The sequence below is a fragment of the Mixophyes fleayi genome, chromosome 5 (assembly GCF_038048845.1).
Source record: "Mixophyes fleayi isolate aMixFle1 chromosome 5, aMixFle1.hap1, whole genome shotgun sequence".
Taxonomy (NCBI): Eukaryota; Metazoa; Chordata; class Amphibia; order Anura; family Limnodynastidae; genus Mixophyes; species Mixophyes fleayi.
Window position 1 is genome coordinate 7,863,977 of NC_134406.1, and position 13,254 is coordinate 7,877,230.

Consider the following 13,254-nt stretch of genomic DNA (forward strand, 5'->3'; position numbering starts at 1 on the left):
TTTGGTGCGTAGTCAGGTTATCAGCTGAGGATATACAGACAGGACATTCAGAGACACTGTACCTGTTGTCCACCCAAACCATCACATTTACCCCAATTGAACGAACCTTCTCCAGTCCCATAAATGGAGAAATCGATAAAATGGATAAGGAAGAGAAGCCCCAACATCTTTGCATCTTGTGGTAATGTTGGTTTCAACCAGCAAACATACTTTTTCGACTGCAGATAACTCATCATCACTGAAATTCTCAAGAGAAAATGAATGTTTGCTAAAATACACATCAAAGTCCTGTTTTAGAGAGTAAATGTGGTCACAATCCTGGCTCCACACATACCGGTGTTGAATGTTGTTGAGACTGCACCCTTCCATGAGCAAATGTTGTGCATAGGGTCTGATTGAAACAACTCCGAGCAGAATTCATTCTGTGATTTTGCACTTAGTCCAGTGGTAGCAGTAATGTATAGTTTTCAACGTTAAAACATTAACAGCAGAAATGACAATTAATATGCCCAGCAGCAGTAATGCCCAACAAGATACCCAGCAGTAGTAAGTCCCACTAACATATCCAACAATAATGCCCAGTAATATGTGCGTCAGTAAGTCCCAGTAATATGTACAGCAGTATCACTAATTCCCAGTAATATATATGTCAGTAAGTCCCAGTAATATGTATAGCAGTAATGCCCAGCATTAATGTACAGCAATATGCACAGCAGTAACACTAATTCCCAATAATATTATTATTACCATTTATTTATATAGCGACACTTATTCCGCAGCGCTGTACAGAGAACTCATTCACATCTGTCCTTGCGACATTGGGGCTTACAGTCTAAATTCTCTAACACACACACAGACAGACTAAGGTCAATTTTGTTAGTAGCCCATTAACCTACCAATATGTTTTTGGAGTGTGGGAGGAAACCGGAGCACCCGGAGGATACCCACGCAAACACAAGGGGAACATACAAACTCCTCACAGATAAGTCCATGGTTGGGAATTGAACTCATGACCCCAGTGCTGTGAGGCAGAAGTGCTAACCACTGAGCCACCGTGCAGCAGTAAGTCCCAGTAATATGTATAGCAGTAATGTCCAGCAATACGCCCAGCAGTAGTCATACACCTCACACCACAGTTATGAGTAGAGTGTCCTTTACATGATACCACCTGCTGGGATCTCCTAATACAAGCAGAGGTAAGTAGCACATATTGTACTGGAGTCCTGAAATAAATGGGTGAAAACTTTACATATCTCATCTTGTTTAATTTAAGTCCTTGAAACTTCCTTCATAAAATGCTCAGATTTTCACTAATACAGACATCAAGCCCTATATTGCAATATCTTCCTTGCGATAAATATTAATACTTTCTAATATGCTTGTAAAATATCACACGGGCGAATTAAGCATTAATAGTTCATTTTTGGCTTATAAGTATGAAACCCACCAACATTAAGGATCAAACAGCTGCCAGTAATTGTAAAAGGTGGAATAACTGACACAAAGTGCATATTCTTATTATGATAGATTTGTAAGGTGCCACAGTGCTCCTCAGCGCTGTACACTGGGGGAAAGTATAGAGTAAGGGGCTTCAAATTGCACCATACTGAGATTTTTGGCCATAAACCCTGAGCCCTAATATGTACCTAAAAACTGGAATTTGTAATCTGTGTAGCTGCCACTCTTGTAAATCTGGTACATGACACATTTGCTGCTGATTGGCAGGTTCAGTAAATCTATCAAACTGTTATCTGGTAACTTTGTGTCAGGTTTTCACTAATATGCACTAAAGTCATTTTCTCAATCTGAACTGAAAGACCCAGAACCTAAACTGCAGTCAGCATCCAGACAAGAATCTCCCTCCGGTTACATCCAGCAGAGCGATGTTATTTTTTTTTTTAGTCTTTATTTAAGCACTGCCTTTACCCAAACTTAGCAGAGGATGAGAGAGGAACAGCTGACGTCAAAGTCAAAGTAATGAGGGCTGGTTCCTGTATCCCTGTGATCCTGGCAGCTGCTTACTGCCCGGTCGTTTCATTCTAGATACTGGAAGATCTGTGGCTGAATCACAAACTGTAAGTACTGTTATATGTATCATACTGTATCAGGCTGCAAAGTTGTTGGACTCACTACTGGAATGACTTCTGGCTGCTTGTGTCCTATATAGAAAGACTCCACTTCCATGGCATACACAAAGCTTCTTTTATTGCAGATTATCATTGCAGGAACAGACGGGTTAAAACTTCCTATTGGGCAAAAACACAAATGAATAAAATGAAAATATAGGAATATGGTTTATATGGATAAAGTTATAGATGTTTTATATAGTTTAATATAGGAGGATTATATTATCAAGTAGAAAAACAGGTGCCTTGATTATGGCTCATACAAGATGACCAATGACAAATATTCAGCAACTGCAATTTTAAGTTTATCGTTTTACTGAAAGGATTTTGCACCCTTGGGTGACTTTATTTTATTGGCTTGATTGTGCCTGCCTGCAACTTTTATTAGACCAATGGCTTCATGTTTCTGGTCCCTGTGCTTTTTAGTCATGCATTTATATCATCAGTCAGATTTATTTTTGCTGCCTTTAGATGTGACATATAGATGGTAACTGGATACAATTGTGTCCAATGCAGAAAGTATAGCAGAGCTGCATTGTATGTAAGTAAAACAAAATAATCATCCTGACTGATTATAGAAATGCAAGGCTGAAAAGCAAATAGGGAGGCCAGGGATATAGCTCTACATATTTAGAAAATGTTGTAGGAGGGCACATACACGATAAATAAATTAAAGACAAGTGATGGTGAAAACTCCTTTAAAATCTTTATTTCTGTAATGAACAGAGTTTCAAAACAAAATGGTGAATCCTTACAAGTACTTAAAAATCTTTACAAGTACTTAATGTATGCAAATGAGCTTAGGTCCTCCGCCTAAGAGTTAAGAGTTCCACTTTACAGCGTAGACAGGTGTCACCTTAGCTGTGCTACTTTCCTCTCTGCGTAATTTAGTCTCCCAGTGATTTGTTGTATTCAGAGAAGCTGCCGTGGGTTCTAAATGACCATAAAGTGAGATTACTTCTGGATATACTGCAAAAAAAACAAACTTTTGCAATACAATATTTATTTTATTATTTTGCTGATGCTAGAGGTTTTGCACAGTTGCAGCGGCATTGTGTGCAGCACAGGTGACAGAAGTCTGCAGTTCTGGCGGTTCAGCATTTGCTTTGCCATTCTGCGCCGTGTTTGTACATTCCACATTCTGCATTTTGCTGAAATTACAGTCTATAAGCAGAGCTGGGGCAACGATCGTCATTTAATTCTGCTGTGTATCGTGGCTGGGGTATAATCAGCCACAATTCCTTGTGGAACACTTAAGAAGAAGTTCCATCAGATATATGCGCAATGAAGCAAATATTGTGGAAGTTTTCAAAATTCTCTTATCTTTTTTCCAAAGATAATTTCTAAACCTGATACGTTGAAGTACTTTTTGCCACAAATCTAAAATTAATACTTTGTATCTATTTTGGATGATTGATCTCCCTGTATGAAACAGAAGTGATTACGACGATGTGCAGTTCTCTTATATTATCAATAGGTGTCGACCAAACTCCTCAATACATCTACTGATCTGAAACATAAGATTATTAAGACACCAATGTGTATTACTGCATTATTGCGATTGTTTTCATGCGATTGCTTTTATAATACCGAAACCCATCATCATCATCACCATTTATTTATATAGCGCCACTGATTCCGCAGCGCTGAATCAGTGCCCCATTGGAGCTTACAGTCTAAATTCCCTAACATACACAAAGACAGAGAGAGAGAGGGAGAGACTAGGGTAAAATAAAAAAATTATAGCAGCCAATTAACCTACCAGTATGTTTTTGGAGTGTGGAAGGAAACCGGAGCACCCGGAGGAAACCCACGCAAACACAGGGTGAACATACAAACTCCACACAGATAAGGCCATGGTTGGGAATTAAACTCATGACCCCAGTGCTGTGAGGCAGAAGTGCTAACCACTTAGCCACCATGCTGCTCAACTCAGTTCTTCCTTTTGGGCATAAAACTCTCAGGGACAGCTGTACAAATATATATATATATATATATATATATATATATATATATATATATATATATATTTGTTTCTAGTTTTGTTTTCATTTTTTGTGATGTGTTTAATAATATACTTTATTCTTTATTTTAAGCTACATTTGTTGCTGTAAACTATTTCCATGTAGGAGATCTCTTTCACAAACACTTTTTAGATTCATGATATTTTGCTGATCTGCCACCTGTGGCTGCTCTACAATGTATCAACCACAACTTATATGAACTGATTCATAAATATATCTTAGAATATATATCTCAGTTGTATATTCATAATGTATTTGCTCTAAAACATGTATTATGTCTCACAGTCTGCAATGAATCAGGAATATCTTTCACAAAAATGAGAAAAAAAAAGTTGAACCAGCAAGCTAACAATCTAATAGGCATTTGGCAGTATCAGGATAATGTTGAGGGTCAACCACATTGGGGAATGACGTTGAGAGAGTAGGGGCAGATTTATAGATTAAAAAGTAATTTTCTACCTATCCAATAATTTTACAGTATTTTATTATTAGACAATTAACTGCGCACCTACCTATGCAAAGGTGGCTGTACTGTTAGCAGCGTGCGGAAAATCAGCTCCAGCTCTCCTCTGGCCAATAATATATATTAGATCTGGATGTTTGTGTCTGCAAGTTACTACCGGTCGTCCATACCTCAATATTATCTGTCATATGTGATCATCCATCATAGTTTTCTAATATTTCACATTGCGCACAAGAGCTGATAGGGTAGACAGGAAAGGAAGGGGGCACGGAGAAGTCTATAATAATAGCAAACTGTAAAACTGAACGGTGGGTTGTTTTTAATTGAAGTTACCCTATAAGTGTATTACCACTAAGAATCTCTATTCATTGGAGAGCTACAACTGTTTATTTTTTTTGTTTGTCAGGTTCTTTGGGGAACACTCACTCACAGAATATGATGGCATGGGCTGCAAGTTTAAGTTTACCGTAATATTTCTGAGTTAAGCTGGGTACACACCTAAGCGACCTTACTTCAATTGCCATCTGCTGAAAAGATGGTGACTCTGTACACTCTACAGATATCTGCCTACGCTGCTGGTGGTGAGTGCGTGCACACTGCCACATTTGCCCGACATCGTTCTCTTGTTGATCGTGATTTTTTTTTAGGAGGTTTCTAAAACCAGATCAAACGATACGATGTGTTTTGATACAATAACACAGGATTGTGGGATCGTCCCATAGAGATTTGAGGAGAAAATGAGCGGAGATTTGTTACTTTATTGGCCGGCAAGTATTTGCAGCCGCCCATGGGGGTGGTGTCTGGTGGCACCTTGCGGCCAATTGAAATCCCCCCCAGAATCTTGGATTAGCCATAAACCTGTTTTTCTTTCTATCCATCACTTCCCAAATATCTGATTTTTAGAGAAACTCTGGTCCTGCAATTAATTTCTATGCAGGAACACACTATTACAGCAGTGACTTACACTGCACGTGAAGCTGATCATGTGTTACTGAACGAAATCTGCTATTATATCAAATCAGTTGGTTGTCTTCCGTATGTCAGGTTATGTACGTATCTGTATTTTATGTAGCACACACAGAGCTATACTTATCATTTCTTAGCAATTACATTACAATGACATTGGAGAGGGGGTCTCCTACATGATGGACGGACAGGTGAATTTGTGCTCTAACAATACAAACATAATGACTGATGGTGACTCTGCTGAAATCTTATACACATCTAAACTACAGGTCTGGTGTTGGGAACATTGAGAGCTGTTATGAATCCGATGTTATAGGACTTGTGGAAGAGACAATTGTTGAGCTGAGTTTAGATATCAGAGAAGACCTATAAACTGGATCCTGGGTAGTTGATAAGATGCCTTTTCATACATCTTGACTCCCCTATGTTACGTTGATGATGGACACTAAGGAAACTGAGTTTTTACTTGTCTACATTTAAATATAATTTCTAGAGACTCTTAACTACTGAGCCAATGCATCAAAGCAGGTCACATAAATCTCTATCTTGGTGGAGTTTGGAATATTACTACTGCCCAATATGTCATGTTCACTGAATTCCGTGTTTGTCATTTCAAATCTTTACAATATGTTGTGTCAAATTAAACCTACCTGGAGTATGGGAGAAGGGTATACTGCAAGTACAGGATAACTATTGTAGCTGTTGGATAGATCTCACTTGCAGTGACTAAATAACAGCTATGTGTTGCCACTAAGGGTGACATCTAGAGGCTGCTGGCAGGTACTACACTCAGTCAAATTGCAATTTTCTTTTCAAAATAACAACAGTTTCAATCAATGGTTAAACACATCTACACGTTTATCTTACTGACTTTTGAAACCAGATATTTACATGTTTCTATATAAAATGGAGAAAATAGATTGTTCAGTTTTACTGAACATTCAACATAAGTGTTATTTTGTGTCACATCAAATCTATTTTCTAAGTACATATTATCAAACAGTAGAAAGATGTCGGGGAAGCAGTTTAAGATGAAACAAAGTCAATTTTTTCATGTGAAAATATCGGGAGGGAGTTGAAGGTGGCACAAAAGGTGACAGGGCTTGTAGGATTGGGAGGAAATGAGGGCCTTAAAGAAAGATTGTTTAGAGAGTGATAGGGCAGAACTGTAACAGGGATCATGTGGTTAAGCATAGCAGTGCCATAGCCACCCAAGTGATGGGCGATCTGATAGATCTCAAGGGCCACATGTGTGGCCCGCTAACCTTCAAAAGGGCCACACATTACCCTTGTTCTCAGTAGAATGTTAAAAAAAATTAATCAAAGAAAGGGACATCGCAAGCCCTCAGAATAGACCCCATAGACAACTCAAACACCACTCTCATCCCAAAACACCCCTCAGAGCCCTCACAATGCCCACTCACCAAAAACACCTCATATGCCCTTTAGATCAACATTTACCCCCAAACTCCTCTCGGACCTCCCACTTTCCCTAAAATACCCCTCAGCCTCCCCAATCACTTGTCCACTAGTAGCTGAGGCCACAGGAGAAGGTCAGGGGGCATAAAGCAGAGGATAAGAGCTGGGGGGGCCAACGGGGCAATAAGGAGAGAACAGGGGCCACGTTAGTAATAGATCAGGACAGAGCTGGGTGACAGGCTTGTTGGGCCGCATAGGACCCTTGGACCCCGTTGCCCATCACTGCACTAGACCACACATTTACCAGTATAAACCGGCGCCAGGAAAGGCGGCTGATGGCCGGAGTAGGCTCACGGCATCACAGAGCAGCCTCTGCAGCTTTGCAGCTTCACCAATGATTCTTGGTATGCGATCTTAGTGTCCTTGTTCGCTTGTCTCTCCTCTGCGTTTATAATAAGGGTATTTATAGATTTATTTCCCTGGTTCCCTTAAGTGTCTGGTTTCTAAATGCAGCATAATTGTATCCACTCTGTTTCATTGTGAGTTTAAGTGTTTTCTGGTGCTCAGCGGCTGTTTATATTAAGCTTAGTTGTATGCTAATTATTGCCTTCGCCGATGTTTGTGTGTCTGTATGTAAGATAGGAAACAATCAGTATTATATCGGTTTACAAACGTTGTGTGTGTGTCTCTCTCTCTCTCTCTCTCTCTTTTTCTCTCTGACCATTTAAAATGCTGAGGCTCTGCCTCCACCTCCCATTGTAAAGCGCTACGGATTCTGCTGGTGCTATTTAAAGAAACGTTGATGATGATAATCTCGGAGACCAGCATTAGTGCGTTAATGTTTACATGCTTCTGATTTATCATTTGCTTGTACAGTCACGTGGATCATGCTTAATGTGAGTTGTAGAGTTGTTTAAATTTTAATACGATCATAGATAACTACCCCCCCTAATACTTATGCTAATATAAAGTATTATTAACGTAAATTCCACTATATATATATAAAATACATTTTAAAATATCCCACTACCCGTACCCGACGAGACGTTGGGACGTCTAATGAATTTTGGCTTGCCCTAGCAGGGTGCAACGTCATCAAATTATAGGGAGGTCTTAAAGTTCTGAAGGGGTATCTGTTGACTCTGAGAATGTGAAATGTTATTATTGAAATAGCAGCATAAAACAACAGTGGGTAAGGGGGAGTGAGAGGGTCAGGCCCAAAATTTTGGTCAGCTGTCACAAGATCCCTACTTTATCAGAGCTCCGACCAGTCATAGAGGACTTTATGTAAGGTAGAACTGTCATTTAAATACTCGCGTTTAACAAAATGTACCTTGGGGTGGCACACAGACCATGGGCCGGTACAGGGAATGACTTATCAACGGTTAATATTACAAGGACAAACAACAACAAAAAAAACATGAGATTTCCCTTAACTTGAAGAACAGGGACTGACCCAAGAAATAATGGAAAACGCTATTAAGCCATCACCTGTAACCGCCATGAAATACTCCATGGTACAGACTGATCCGTCCTATAAGAGAGATCTGGTGGAAAGTTACAAATGTTTGTTATGAAACTGCAGAATGTGCCCATTCTGCACAGGAAGAGAGAACAAAAACACAGGGAGGGCGATTAATTTGTTTACTATAAAGTACAAAAGAAAGAGAAAGGATTCTCAGCGCTCCGCATTGTTGTCTTTTCCTTTCAGGGTTCTGTTGTCTCCGAGATAAGACACAGATGCCCGACCCATCCTGTGGGCAGCTCACGTCCCAGGGCAATGTCTGCTGCAGTGATGAGAAATGTATCTGGTGGCTTCTGTCCAAAATGCTTCACAAGGGCTCTCTCTTCGGGGGAGGGGGGGTTCGGTTTAAGAAGTCTCTGGTTTCCCGTGACATTGTCTGGAAATATATATATATATAGCTTGGTTCTTCTCAGCCTGCACATGGCGATGGCTGTCATGTGTGATGTGGATCCTCACATAACATTAGTAGAAGAAGATGAATATTTGCTGGTGACAGGTTTGGGAGACATAATTCTATCTGATTTGTGATATTATACAGAAAATCCCACCGCACTAAAAGCCAGTTTTCAGGGACAACATAAGATTACATACATGTGCTCTCCTGAACTACATACATGTATAAACACTTTCACAGGACACTGCGCTAAGAGCCATTATCACACTACCAGAGCAAGTTGGGAATTCTGGGTATAGATATGCAAATCGCTCCGTATTTGCACCTATTGGCCAATCATGTGCCAGAACTGCTGGTTATTGTACCAACAGGGAACTAGAGAACTGACAGTCACAGTGTCATTATGGTAGTGTGCAGCTTGGCTGCAGGATTTTACCAAACCACAAGGTGGTGCTGTGGTTAGCATTGCTGACATGCAGTGCTGGGCAAGTCCAAAGGGGCTATTTGTGCTGCGGCGCCTATTCTTCCCATATTTGCGTGGGTTTCCCCTGGAAGGCCTTGGTTTCCTCCCATGTGTCAAAGATATAGAGCCAGGGTCGGATTAAGGGAATGGAGCCCCTGGGCTAAGGGGGCCTCCATTCCCCCGTGAGCCCTCCCCCTGTGAGCCCCCCGAAGCGCTTACCTCCTTCTCCTGTCACTGTAGTCACTGTAGTCCTTGCGCGCCGCGGATGGACTACAGTGACAGGCTCAGCGGCACCGATCAATATTGTTGCTGAGCACTTTCAAGGGCCCCCTGGAAGCCCGAGGCCCCTGGGCTGTAGCCCAGTTAGACCTCGGGTTACTCCGGCACTGCATAGGGCCTCATTCATTAGGGAGTGTACCTGGCGATTGGTGGCGTAGTTGGCGCACAATTATTCTGCGCATTCCCGGAACCGAACCATACACCAGAGAACACAGAAACGTCCATTTCATCTTTGGGCACAAAGGTCCCATACTACAGCCTACAATTTCTGGGTGTAGGCCCGTAGTCAATGTACAGTAAGGACGCGCCACGCTGGAGCGCACACAGCAGCGTCTGGGTCAACCTCTGGGCATCTCTCAGGTACGTGTTATTCTGCCGCATCGCTTGCTCCAGCTACAGGTCAGCTGTTAGAGTCGAGTGATAGTGATGACGGCTGTGTATACTGCTAGAACATGTGTTTGCTATTAGAAGCAACTGTAAAAATATATTTTATGTCCAGTAGACACTAAGAACATCCTAATAAATTGCTTTTAACTGAATTTTTATTTACTGTGCGTACTTTTGTGATTTTATATTTCACATATGTATTGGACGTATCCTACAGTGTATTGTCTGTTAGAGCAGAGCGGACTTAGACCTGTATTCATCACCAGACGTATCTTTACATCCGCTCCTTGAATACGGGCATTGCGTGTACCCGATGTATGTGTGCTTTTAAAAAAAATGCTCATTACTTTCATTTGTCTTTTGATCAGGCCCATATTGTTTGGTTAATCTGCTTCTGGATAAATAGATGTGTTTGTCAGCCTATGAAAAGAAAATTCAATTGTAAGCATCACTGGTGCAGAGACTGAGGTGTTTAGATAAAGTTTGTACAGCTCCACGGAATATGTTGACGCTATATAAATACATGTAGAGCTGTAGAGTTTTTGACCATCGAGCGTTGATTCCAATGCGGTTACTCTACAATTTAGCTGGAGCTGAAGTGATGATGGAGTCGCATATTTGCACATTCTACATTACTGCTGGTCATTGTGCAGCAAGTCATAATACTTGTTACTAAATGTGCTGCTGTAGAGATTACGGTGCCTCTGCTTTACATTTTACGGCCTTTCCTGATTCTTGACCAGTCCTGATTGCCACCTGTCCTGGTCTTTCTGCCTGACTGTAACTAGTTCCTACAGTTCAATATTGGGTATTGAACCATCTGTCCCATTGACCAAGCTTTCCAAACAACCTCTGCCTGTGATTGACACATCCTGATGCGCTCCCCGGGGGTTGCAGCTAAGATTTGGTGATTTCAAGGTACACTAAAGCTTGTTTGAGGGGGAATAGGAGCTTCTATACACAGGGTCTTATAAAGACTTCTCATTGCTGGATAATCAGCAAGGCAACCTAGGCTCCAGAAATGATTCTACGGAGCTGATGGATATTCAGTTGATATTATGATTCTCACCACATTACAACCATCTCCCAAGGTCATGACAGTCCTCCCCTGGGTACCCTCTGGGGCTCGGGTAATCTGTAGTTAACACACTAGGAAGACATGCCGTGGTGCCCACCCTTCCGCAGGTGTTGGTGGTTTCTCCCTTATGTTTTACATAGATGAAAGATCTCTCAGACATGACCTAGAGGGGAGACAAGCGTGACTTCACTTCTCATCTGCATTTCCTGTCGCTGTACTCCTAAGCCTTTCCCATAAGCATCGGGACCAAAACACGTCAAACTGGATCACGCAGGAGCAAAACCATGGGACTAGGGTTACAAAGTGAGGCTATGTCTGTATAATATGGTCCCTTTTGTGTTTGGGGTATAGAAATTAAATAGTACGCTTATATATACCTGAATAATACTATTCTGATTGTACAGTTCTGTGAAATAAGTATAAAGAAATTAAGAATTAATGACTATAGTCTACAGAATATGATTGGCAAATAGATCTATGCAATCTGGAAGGTAATCCGATCTGGTGCAAATCTCTCTGCAATGACGGTTTCCATCATGTGACACGTGAAAGGAAGACTCCAACCTTTGGGAAAACCCACGCAGGGTTAGCTGGGGAGCTGGATAGTTGGCCGGACATCACAAAAAACAAAATATCTAATGGCCGGGAATGACAGTGGAGCAAAATGTTCTCATTAATTAGACATTATTATTTATCTTTCATTGTGAATTAAATGGGGGTGAAAATGATCAGTAAATTATCTCACAAATAACCGCAGCTGTAGTTGCGCAAGAGTCGGCCACAGCGTTGTATTACATGCAATAAAACTGAATTATGTCAAAATAAATTAATAGTTTGTGCTCAAAATCTCAACAAGTATCGGACATTCCTAATAAATGTCACAATTAACCTCGGTATGTTTTATTTGGCACAGATACATAAAGCTCTATGGATGTAATACATTTACTCTGCAGCATCGCTATGTAGTATTAACTGGATCCCAGCTTCTGGTAACAGTGGATATAAGAAGTCTACCCACCCTTACTGAATTGTAATCTTATTTCAAGACATATATTGATATCAGGCTTTACATCACCAGCACCTGCAATTTCAATATGGGTGTGAAGACTTTTTTAATCTCCGTTATGCTATATGTGGGTACATGTTCATTTCATGATAAAATGTAATGTAAAAGAAAAGTTATGAGATTAAAATACTGGCCCAGTAAGCAAGGGTTAGCTTATCATTTCAGAACCAGCTTTGGGCTTTCAGAATTAATAAATTGGTCCGATAAATAATTAATTAACAGCTATCGGTCTTAGTTCTGCTCTCAAGTCTTTCCTACCTCGGTCTTCATGTCCTACATAGATTGTTTGAGTTTCAATGACAATAACTTGTATTAAGCGGAGAAGGGTTGTAACCACACAGACCAATGGGGATCTACTGGGGAGCGCAGTCACATTGCTCCGCCTCTCACCTGGCACACCTCCGTTCTGCACATGATCTAAGTCTCTCCTCCACTCTCATCACATCCTCCCATTCTCGGTTACAGGATTTTTTCCGGGCTGCACCCACTTTGTGGAATTCCCTCCCTCGCACAGTAAGACTTTCCTCTAGTCTTCTAACCTTCAAGCGTTCACTGAAAACCCACCTCTTCAGACAAGGTTATGATATTCCTCAACCATCATCTTACTCTCCCTAGGTTACCCTATTACCACCCTCTACACAGCTAACACAAGACAACAACCCTCTGACCAACATTGCCACACACAGCACACTCAATACTTTTACCTTTGCAGTCTGGCTGGTCCATTGTGCAATATGATGTAGCACATGCCCTTGTGTTTCTAACTCCCATTGTCCTATAGATTGTAAGCTTGCAAGCAGGGTTCTCTTACCTCTCTGTCTGTATGTATTACCCAGTATTGTCTTATCAATGTTGGTTTCCAATTGTAAAGCGCTACGGAATTTGCTGGCGCTATATAAATAAATGTTGATGATGATGGGGCAAAAGTTCCTCCCACATGGATCATAATCGCCAACATCGGGGATTGTGTACTGAGTACCGGTCGTCCCCTCTCAGCACCCCTGGCTGTAGTATACCATCTGCCTAATATTGTGTAGGTCTGCCCCAGGCTGACAAATCAGTTC

At 41.0% G+C, this 13,254-nt stretch overlaps 1 protein-coding gene across 1 annotated transcript in view; it reads left to right on the forward strand.

The window, feature by feature from the left end:
• The first annotated feature begins 2,001 nt into the window (after window positions 1-2,001).
• The window catches only part of GPR20 (G protein-coupled receptor 20), a 32,923-nt gene continuing 21,670 nt past the window's right edge, over window positions 2,002-13,254 (forward strand). The window contains exon 1 of the mRNA XM_075211208.1: window positions 2,002-2,075. The gene's annotated coding sequence lies outside the window, so the exon portion shown is untranslated. The remainder of the gene's footprint in view (window positions 2,076-13,254) is intronic.